The 11,060-nt window shown below is 49.8% G+C and overlaps 1 pseudogene; it reads right to left on the reverse strand.

Annotated features, from left to right (window-relative positions):
• Nucleotides 1-9,071: 9,071 nt before the first annotated feature.
• On the reverse strand, nt 9,072-10,854 carry LOC136514362 (O-methyltransferase ZRP4-like; annotated as a pseudogene).
• Nucleotides 10,855-11,060: the final 206 nt, after the last annotated feature.

The raw sequence follows: 11,060 nt of genomic DNA on the forward strand, positions 1-11,060 counted from the left end.
ATCTTTGTCACAGAAGAAGTCAGCGCGTGTTTAGTTGGGTGAAAGTTGGAAATTTGGTTACTGTAGCACTTTCGTTTTTATTTGACAAATACTATTCAATCGTGGACTAATTAGGCTCAAAACGTTTGTCTCACAATTTTCAACCAAACTGTGCAATTAGTTTTTTTTCGTCTATATTTAATACTCCATGTACATATCGCAAGATTCGATGTGATGGCTACTATAACACTTTTTTGGAATTTAGGGTGAAAATTAGACACGCGCTCACTATCGGGACCCGGAATTTCTCATCCAGTGTTATTAAGGCCATGTTTAGATTGTAACTTTTTTCAACCCGATAAATAGTACCACTTTCGTCTTATTTGGCAAATATTGTCCAATCGTAGACCAACTAGGCTCAAAAGATTCATCTCGTGATTTTCAACTAAACTGTGTAATTAGTTATTTTTTACCTACATTTAATACTCCATGCAAGTGACTAAAAATTAATGTGATGGAGAGAGAATGAAAAAACTTAGAATTTAGATGGTATCTAAACAAGGCATAAGCCGACTGACATTTAAGAAAATCCTGACACACAGAGATATGATTGCCCAGCACTGAAAAGCCTGCAGACTTATCTGGCCACCACTGAGGGCTTCTTCAGCGCGGCCACAACTCATGTATGCCTCGCACTAAAGACCCAGGCCACATAGGCATCAAAGTTTTGGGCTCCCGAAACTTCCAACGCAGGCAGCAAATGGCGTCTTTCCTCGCTGGGCCAGAACGTGCGTCACCTCCGTTCGTCTCCACGTACCTCCGTGCTGCTCCGTCGCCGCAACGCTCGCTCGATCGCTGCCTGCAACTTTTGTTAGGTGAAACCATCGACTCCTCTGCAAAAGCCAACCTGCAAGGCTATCATCTGCGGTGACATGGAGGCTGGGTGAAGACGTGGAGCACCGAGCAGCACGCTAAGCCCTGATAAGCCTACAACTGCCGAGCTTTATTTTGGATTAAAGATCCACGTGAAAAATCGTGGCAGCAAATAAGCCACGTACTCGTGGTACCAACTCACCACGTTCTTCTTCTTCTTTTTTTCTGCAAATATGTGCATTGCATGTATCTCATTAAAGAGGGTAACTCATCACGTTCATGGTAGACCTTAGCAGCCAATGCAAGTTCTCGAAACATTGGGATCAACTTTTAAAACCTATGGTACGAAGAGAGTATACCTATGCCTATTTTTTACTGTTCCTATAAAAAATCCAAGGTCTATCAAGTATAATTGGAACAAGGTTCCCTTAAACCAAAAACAGTGATGCTTGTGTTCGTGCGTACGGACGCATCGGACACTCAGCGGACCCACAAGGAAGGCTCTCACAAGTAAGTTCGGATGTCTTCGTCCTCAGGCTTACTTTATTATTTCTCTCCTACCTTTTCCTCTTATCTTACTTTTCCACTACAGCCAACCCTCGTTGTACGGCGCCGCTGATGGCTAAGGCATACACACCGCCATTCGCCGCCGCTGAGCGATTTCTTGGCTTCCCGCGCGGCGAGCTGTGGCTGCCTTTCGCAGCTGGTGTGGCTGAGTGAGCTCCTGTCGGGTATTAGTATTAGGGATATCTAGAAGAAGCAAGCTGATGGCCGCGAACGTTAACTCGTCCGGATGGTCAATAGCGTATTTTGGTCTCGCCCGACCCCGAGGGCGCGGGCTCCATCACATCTGACCCCGAGGGTGCGGGCTCCGTCTCGCCAGACCCCTCGGGCGTAAGCTCCGCCATGTCTGACCCTGAGGGCACAGACTCCATCTCGCCCAACCCCGAGGGCGTGGACTTCGCCTCGCTAGACCCCTTGAAGGGGGATTTCGCCTCGCCCAACAAGGGTCCGTACCGCCTCCAACCACTATGGGTCTAAGAGTACGAACTAGTACGTTAGTCATTAAAGTGCTCGTTAGCTTGCGAAGCGTAATCATATTTTAGAGTTGCAGTTACCGTTGATTATTTACGTCTCTGCGTTGCATCCACATATATCATAATAGGAACAACGATGGATCATGGAGTTGACCGAAGAAGCGGAAAAGATGGTGCCTTGATGATGGTGTCACCAATGAAATGCTAATCTTTGGTTATATCTTGCCCAGGCAAACCCCAGTGCATAACTCCTATTATTCTGCACTTTATTTTATGCTTTTGCATTAAGTTTTAAGGAGTTTTAAGGAGCTTATGCACCTTATCCTATGAGTCCTACTAGTATGTCAGAATCGAGTAGATTACTATGCTATAGGATCCGGTAGAAGTCGAGTGATTACCTGTCACTCGCGAGAGATAGAAAAGATATTATTGTTGTTATTATATTACTATCACATGGAATATATATGAAAGATAATTGGAGACCGGGCGGAATGGTACTTTGGATCGGGACTTGGTTAGGCATTTGAGCGAGGCTCGGATTGCACTTGTTCCGCCTGTGTCGATTGAGGATCGTCCATTGCTGTGGATGGTAGACTTATTATCCTGAGCACATACTTGCTTATGGGAGCGGGAAGGCTCGTTACGCTCTTGTCGTGGGTTCAGGCTCTTTTCGAATCGACTGATTGGAGGTGGGGAAAGGTGGAGGTCTAAGCACCATACTGAGACCGGGTCTCAGGTGTTGGGGGCTTGAAGTCCAAGTTTGGACGGGGACATGGACCCCTTGACAGGAGTAAAATGGGTTGGTCTTGTTTGTGCCTGGGGTACAAGCGAGGCGTGTGTTTCGGGGTACCCAGTTGGGATACATTGATTCATAAGTCGTCGTTTCTGTGAGACGGTACGACTTGGCTATGGTCTAGCACCGTAGTAAGAACTGGAACTTGAAAGGTGATAAAATGGTTCTGATTGCTTACCACCTACTTGAAAGTAGCATAGGTACTTACATAGAATAGTTAGTTAATGAACTAATGATGACTACTAATAAAATTAAATATATGGACACACGTTTAGTAATTCTTCCGTAGATGTAATAACCCACAAGCCAAATAAGCCATGCATATCCTTGGAGTCTTTTATTTTTCTCCTGTCGGGTAAGTCTTGCTGAGTACAATCGAGTACTCAGGGTTTTATTCCCCCTATTGCAAGTGATCGGAGGATACTTAGAGCTGACACTTGTGTGTGGAAACCTCCTAGTAGACTCAGAGAGGATTCCTTTCACGCTACGACCGTAGTGTTTATTTATAACCCTCACTAAAGGTTTTTATAAGAAAAGATGTAAAATCTGCTAGCATCTCTGGTATAAAACTGTCCACTATGTTAATGCTCCACCATGTCATTAAATTAATCTTTGTTTCCTCTGTAACTCTGATAACATTGTTATATTCCGCTGTTGTAATCAATTGAGGTAATATTCTACTACTGTAATAAAGTGATGTAAGAAATGACTTAAGAGTGTTGTAAGCTTTATTCTCTCATTTATGATCATGATGGAAAAATATGGATTTTTAAGTTCTCCCTTAGGGTGTGCTCGATGGAACTGCGTAGTTTAGTATCCTATCTTGAGTACTTAGTGTCTAATGGAAGACTAGTACTCCTGGGAGGCATTAGATTAGGCAGTTTTGCCACAGCCTTAAGCCTAGGATCTTCAACCGGCTGAATAAATTCGGCGGACGATGGGTTGCGGAGGTTCCCACGGTACTCTGGAGCTTAAGGACAACCCCCAGCCGGGCGACCGACTACACACCTTTCTTCATGGTCTATGGTTCTGAGGTGGTCCTCCCAACCGACCTCGACTACGGAGCACCGAGGATTAGGGCGTACGATGAGCAGGGAGCCGAGGCGTCCCTCGAGGACGCCATGGATCATCTCGATGAAGCGCGCGATGTTGCCCTCCTCCACTCGGCCAAGTACCAGCAAGCGTTGCCTCGGTACCATGGCTGTCGGGTGCGAGGTCAGGCCTTCAACGTTGGGGACTTGGTGCTTTGCCTCATCCAGAGCAACAAGAACCGCCACAAGCTCTCTCCACCATGGGAAGGACCGTACGTCGTCGTGGAGGTGCTCCGACCGGACACCTACAAGCTTAAGACCATCGATGGCAAAGTCTTCATCAACACCTAGAGCATCGAACAACTACATCGCTTTTACCCCTAGCCTATGCATGTACTTACGAAAATTAAGTATGATGTTTCTAAAATGTGAAAACATTTTTTCTTATTGGTTTCGCTATTTGTCTCCTCAATCTTCAGTGACACCCGACCCCAGCAACAGCAAGAGGTCGGGCCTCACTCGGGGGCTGATAGGAGTATATCCTCTCTTACATTAAGACCTAGAAGTAAGGGCTGTGGGAACAAACGCTAAGTAAAACTGGTCGGACCACAAGAAACCTACGTCCCAGCGGCTACGGTGTTTTTGCTCACCAGCGTGATCAGAGTTTTTTGCCTGCACCCCGAGCTTTATAGCCTTAACTAAAGAAAGGGTCGGACCACATTAACCTTTTTATACACAAAAAAAGGAGAAGAACCAAAAGTCTATTCGGCCATAACAAAAATTCAAAACTTGTCTACTTATTACAAGTTCGATGCATGGCCTATCTATCTAACTAACTGCTCAGGGGGATGACCTCATCCTCGATCTTGATAGATGGGTCATGCGCCAAGGGGACCACCAACTCCTCAATCTCCTCTAGCTTGGTGTTGGAGTAACCGGGCGTGAAACCCTGACTCATCGTCGCTAGACCGATGTTCTCGTAGTGAGAACGAGCGATCGTAAATGGCCGATGAACACCAAAGCGAAGCGTCACGATCTCGCATGTCCGACCTATAATTTAGGCAGTGCGGACCGCGAGCGAGCTGATCTCCTGCTCTAGGGCCAGCTTGAGGTCGTCGTTGACCAGCTGGATGGTGACACGTAGGGTATCACGCTCATCGCTCTCCTTCAAGAGGAAGGTCTTCACCTCGCTGAGCTCCTTCTCCAGGCCGCGGCTCTTCGTCACCTCTGCCCCAAGCTTGTCATCGAGACCTATCCAAGTCATATACCGCCCGTGTCAAAAGGCCTACAACGGATTCTAGGGAGAAAGACAACAAGGGAAACCGAAGGCTTACCATCCACGTCTAACCGAAGCTTGCGCACCTCATCATGCTGCCGGGTCACCTCGACCTCCAGGCACCGGACCTCTTCCTAGCGCTGACCGACCTCTGTGGCGAGCCTGGTGGACACGCCATCGGCCGTAACTTTTAGGTCCCTCTCCCCCTCAAGCTCACCCTTGAGGAGGTCGATCCACTGCTAGGCATCGGCACGCTCCTAGAGAGCCAAGTCACACTCCGTGCAGAGCCCCTCTACGACCTAGAGCAAATCGTCTCGCTCCTTCCACAGCCGCTCGGCCTCCGTGGCGTCCGTGCACACCCTCTCGATCAGGGACATGAGCTTCTCCCCAGCCTCATGGGCATCATCGCGAGCATCCTTCTCCTTGACTCGAAAGTCAGCCAACTCCTGGGCGGCGGGGCAAGCTTAGCCACCTCCTGATGGGGTGGTAGCGATCTGAGCGGCCAGCCCCTAACTCTGCCATGTCTCTTCGGCGAGGCGGTCCCAAACATCCTTCTCACGACGAAGGAATTAGGACTTCTCTCAGCTGCGGACCATAAGGGACTACGAAGAGGACAAGACTTAGAGGCGCGGAAAGGGAAAATGAGAGTCAGAAACACGGTCATATCATACCTATCCAACTAGGGCGACGACATCGCGCAACGAGCTCAGCGCGATGATCAGGGCGTGAACCACGGTCCCAACCTCCGTGTGGACGATCCCCAATTGCCTCTCCTTTGCTACGTCATCAAGGGCAAAAAGCATCATCCCTAGGTCTCGCCGGTCTCCCCACGCATGCGGGTCGCCGCCCACCCGAACCAGAGACTAGGATGGCTCCGCGCCGATCCCAAGCGACGCGACCTCTCTTGTGGCAGTAACTCCTACGGAGCAACCCCTCTAGCGGTAGAGGGGGTGGGTGACATCAACGCGGAGGCCTGCCCCATCACCACTTCTGCTATGGATGCCTCGGGTGCACCCTCTTCCGTCCGCTCCGTCGCAGACGCAGCCACCTGCACAGACAACAGCTCCGGTTGCGCCATCTCCGCCTGTGACATCGTAGCCGCACCCGGCTGTGCCACGTCTGCCATGGATGCCTCGGGTGCGTCCTCCTCCATCTACCCCATCGTAGAAGTGGCCACCTGCGCAGATGATGGCTCCGGCTATGCCATTTCCACCTGTGACGTCGCGGCCACCTATGCGAATGATGGCTCTGACGGCGCCATTTCCGCCTATGACGTTGTGGCCACACCCGACCATGCCACATTTGCCAAGAGCGGCCCGGACGCACCCTCCTCCTTTTGCTCCCCCACGTACGCAACCACCGGCTGCACCCCCCCTAGTCGACACCACAGCCGCCCCGGCGCCACTCCCGCTCACGTCCGGCGTAACGCCAGCTGGCTCCTAGTGCGTCTGCCGGAGGGCGAGGCTCTTCTTCAGCGCAAGCCTTAGGAGAGTCCCGCGTCCTCCAATGCTGTGAAGGACATGACATAGCCGTTGAGCAGCATTGGCACCACCTCACGACCAGGCACGAGCCACTCCGCCGTGTCGGTCCTCCCGCAAAGAAGGCCACGCTTGACAAGGCCCTCCATGCGCGCGTGAGTGACATTGGAGTGATACTACGACTCCATGGGAAGCAAGGGCGGAGGAACAAAAGCTTCGTTGATGGTGGAAGAGCACGGGCAGAGGAACAAGGATTTCGCAGGCGGCACAATAGCGAGGACAAGAGGTCTAAAGCGTTGGTGGCAGAGCAGCGAAGAAGGCAAGGCTACAGTTAGGTGTACCAAAAGGCGAAGGGAAAGACCGCTATTTATAAGGGAAGGTGGAGCGAGGGGCAAACCGTTCACCTAGATTGACGTGCCTACCGCGCCGCATCACATCACCTCTCTAGGAATCGTGCACATGCCACCCCCAACCGCTCCTCGAAGCTTGCACCGGGCAGCGGTTTGCCCCCTCAATGGGCCGAAAACCGCCGTTGGCAAGAAGGGATACGGAGCTGAAAATGCTCCCACGACCCATTAAGGCCGAGGAGTTCAAAGGTTGGCCCACCAACGGTTTCACAACTACTCCAAGGCACCTTTAGAATGAGGGTTGGTAAGAGATGGGCCCGCTAGCGGCCGGTACTCGGACGCACGAGCGCCACGGGCATCCCGACCCACGTTCAGGTCTTGGCCGGAGCACGGTCCATGGTTTTTCTTCTTAGAAAGGCAACGACGGACCCAAGAACTATATGGATTGGCCGTCAGAAATCTAAAGTCGGTCACCAGCTGACCCATGCCAGACCCTCACGAACGGGAAGCCGGGACCCCACTCGAACTAGCCCGTTAACAGCTCACCGAGCACCATGATTCGTCCATCGAGGAAAACACGGCACAGCTCAGCCCCTCTGTTTTATCGAAAAACCCGCTTGAGGGAGGACGACCACAAGACGAGCTGACCCCTCGATCGGACCCTTGCTACGCGTGGGGGCTCGAAGAAAGTTGGACTCGCAAAGAGGCCGAATACGCGGTTGCACGACAATGGCGGATCGATTGGATCCTCAGGAATCAAGAGAAATCTTTTCCGACCCCCGAATCCCGCAGCTGCATGCTCCCGAAGAGTCTGAACGCGACGAAAAGGAATCGCGACCCTACATCCCGCGGCCCTCAAAGGGAGATCAAGACCCTCAGAATCATTCCATCTGAAAAAGCCTTCGAAGGAGCATCCTACTTCGTAGGCTCAGGGACTACTGTCGGGTATCAGTATTAGAGATACCTGAAAGAAGGAAGTTGATGGCCGTGAATGCTAACTCGTCCGGATGGTCAAGAGCGTATTTTGGTCTCGCCCGACCCCGAAGGTACGGGCTCCGTCTCGCCCAATCTCGAGGGTGCAGGCTCCGTGTCGCTCGAGCCTAAGGGCATAGGCTCCGTCACACCTGACCCCGAGGGCGCAGGCTCCGTCACGTCTGACCCCTAGGGCGTGGGCTCCGTGACGTCTAACCTCGAGGGCGTGTGGATTCCTGCGTGCGCGAAATGGAGCAGGCGTGGGCCGGCCCTATGTACACGCGGAAGCGGAGCCAGCAAGCGGGGTGGTCTGTGCATGTGCGAGCGAATTCCGCGTATGCGCGGGATGGGACTGGAAGCAGCGTCTAGACGTGTCCTGCGGCCGGACACTAGCTGCCCCGAATGTGAAACATGTTCTATTCTGGTACTGCATGCTGAGGTAACCAATTTAAATTTATTCCATTGTATATCATTACATTTTCATCTAGAACCTACATAGTATTTACAAAACTAAAATAGGTGATATGATCTAATCGCATGGCGAAGACGAGGAAGTTTCACTACTATCAGCATCCTAAACTTCTAGTTTAGATTCCCCCACTTTGTACATTTCCGCTACGTTTGGAAATTATCATGATGTTTTCATTCCTCATTTGGCAACGAAGTTCCGGAAACATACAATGAGGGCATGCGCCTCCTAAGGGCTCGTTCGGTTGTCTGGAAATCATTCCATGGAACGATTCTCAACTGGAATGTTTGGCTAATTTGTATAAAAATTGATTAGCCGGAATGGTTCCTAGCCTCAATCCAGCATAACCGAACGAGCCAAAGGGGTAAGCTAAGGTGTAGACCTGGATTGAGGGAACACCTAGAACCGTCGTTGTTAAGCCAACAGACCGACGAGCTCACTGAAGTGTAAATACCCTTGTAAGTTGTAAGCTTCTTGTTTTGCTGGTGGAAACAACGAACAGAGTGACTATGATCATGCTCTGTTCCATTGCATTCGGGCTGCAAGATAGCACATACATAGGTGGCGATTGCAGAGAGCAGAAGTGCCAGTAGACAATGGAAGATATATAGAACACAACGGGCTGAATCAAACGAAGAAAAACAAGTACGACATGTGCCCTGATATATAGAACAGAATGGTCTTTAGAAATCAGAAAGCAGAAAAAAAAATGGAGTACCACACATTTCGTTGGGATACAAATCCACACGAACATCATGCACGCCAACAGCCAACTGAACCACTTGTGAATTGTGATCATCATATCAGACGTTTTGTTCAAGGGTAAACCTCGATGATCGATCGGACACCTAGAACTGGTGTTATTTTGTAGTCGCTGAATCCAGCTTCCAAGAAGATTTTCTTCCACTCCTGCTCATCTCGCTCCATGCCATTGACGACCATGATATATAGGTCGAACAAGGCTTGCATCTCTCTGTGCCTCGAGTCCGATTGTCCTGCCCCAACCACAATATCTATGATTATCACCTTCCCCCCTTCTTCTCTTGGAGGAATAGCCTTCTGCCGTTTTTCAGTATCTTGACACACTCCTCGTGGCCCCAGTCATGCAGAAACCACTGAAACGTAACAAATATATGTTTTTTATTGAGTGTCAGAAAAGAAATATTGATCAAATATATGTAGTAAGCATTGATCAAATCTCGACTCCTTCCGCATGGCCGGGTTAGGTAAGATTTTGAGGATTTTAGCACTTAATTTTTACATGCACATGGACTAATTCAATCACCAAGAAAGCGAAGGGTACCATTCTGACAGCTTATTTAAAACCAAATGGTTTCTTTTGTATATAAAAAATAATGGCAGGTTAGCTACTTCCTCCAGTTAGGAATATATGTACTACAACCATTTAAATCTTAATCGTAAGTTTCTGACACATGAAATTACTTTATATAAGAAAAATGGTGTGACTAGATATGCATATGCATGTGCCTTAGCTTGGAAAGTAGTATCATTATCAATATATTACTTTAAAAAAATCTGGTTCGATATTCTTCCAATGGATTGCATTCATCTCTCAAGAATGCAATGGATTGTATTCATCTCTCAAGAATAAAAGATACGCATCCACCAAGGTAAGCTCCCTAGTTTCTTACAAATTCTCAACCAGCGTCTAATATATCAAAATATTTCCTCTATTCCAAATTATAAACCGCTAAGTCTAAAAAAAGTCAAAACAACTTATAATTCGGAACTGAGGAAATACTTCCAGTTACAAGTAAAACGTACACACAATGCAACAGGAGATGACTTACCTTCAGGAACATGGCATTTGCCGGTGGTACAGACTCAAACATGTCGCCACCAACGTAGCACACTTGAGTGTCACTGGGAACCTTGCTGACGACGTGGTCGAGCTCTAGCACGCTACATTTCACACTCGGGAACGCCATTGAGATGGCCTGCGCCGCCGCGCCGAGCCCTCCACCGACGTCGACCAGGGAGCTTATCCCTTGGAAGACATGTGCACACTCCTTGATGGCAATGTCCATGATGAAGTGGCTGTCCGAGAGCATCCCGTCGTTGATGAGCGCGTCGAAGGCTGCGTCACCGTTGGCGTGCTCCCACAAGGTCTGGCCGTGCGTCTGCTCGAAGATGCACGGGCCCGGCAGCCCGCGCTGGAACCATTTGCCGAGCTCGAAGAAGGGCGTGACGATGGCCGGATCGACGAGCAGAGCGGTGAGCGGGACAAGGTTGCGGCGCGGGCCGACGAGGAGGGCGGACATTGGCGTGAGCTTGTAGACGGGCTAACTGTCACTGCTGCTGTCACCTGACGGCGACGAGTGCTGGATCCGGACGCTGAAGACACCGGTGGTGGCGAGCACGCGCATGAGGCGACGGAGGTGGAGGGTCTTGGGGAGTGTGACCCTAGCGACTATCTGCGGCAGCGTGGCGCTGCCCCCGTGGTGGTGGATGGCCTCGGCGAGAGGCCAAGGTCCAAGGCGGACTTGAGTGCCATGGATTTGATGTAGGCGACGGTGTTGTGCCAAAGCTCAACCTCAGCGTCGAGCAAGTCCTGGTTGGTGATGCCGGTGAGTGCCATATGGTGCAATGGTAGCTAGCTACTGTGGGGTTTTGCTTCTATACGATATATAGGTGGAAATGGAGAGAAGTAACACATCATATATATTAATATATGCATGTTCTATATACAAGTGGATCGTAGTATTCATTATAGCAAAGTAATACTTTTAGGTTTGTAATTTTCAACCTGTTCCTTACTCGTAGATATTTTGAACTATAAATAAG

The sequence above is a fragment of the Miscanthus floridulus genome, chromosome 16, assembly GCF_019320115.1.
Source record: "Miscanthus floridulus cultivar M001 chromosome 16, ASM1932011v1, whole genome shotgun sequence".
NCBI lineage: Eukaryota > Viridiplantae > Streptophyta > Magnoliopsida > Poales > Poaceae > Miscanthus > Miscanthus floridulus.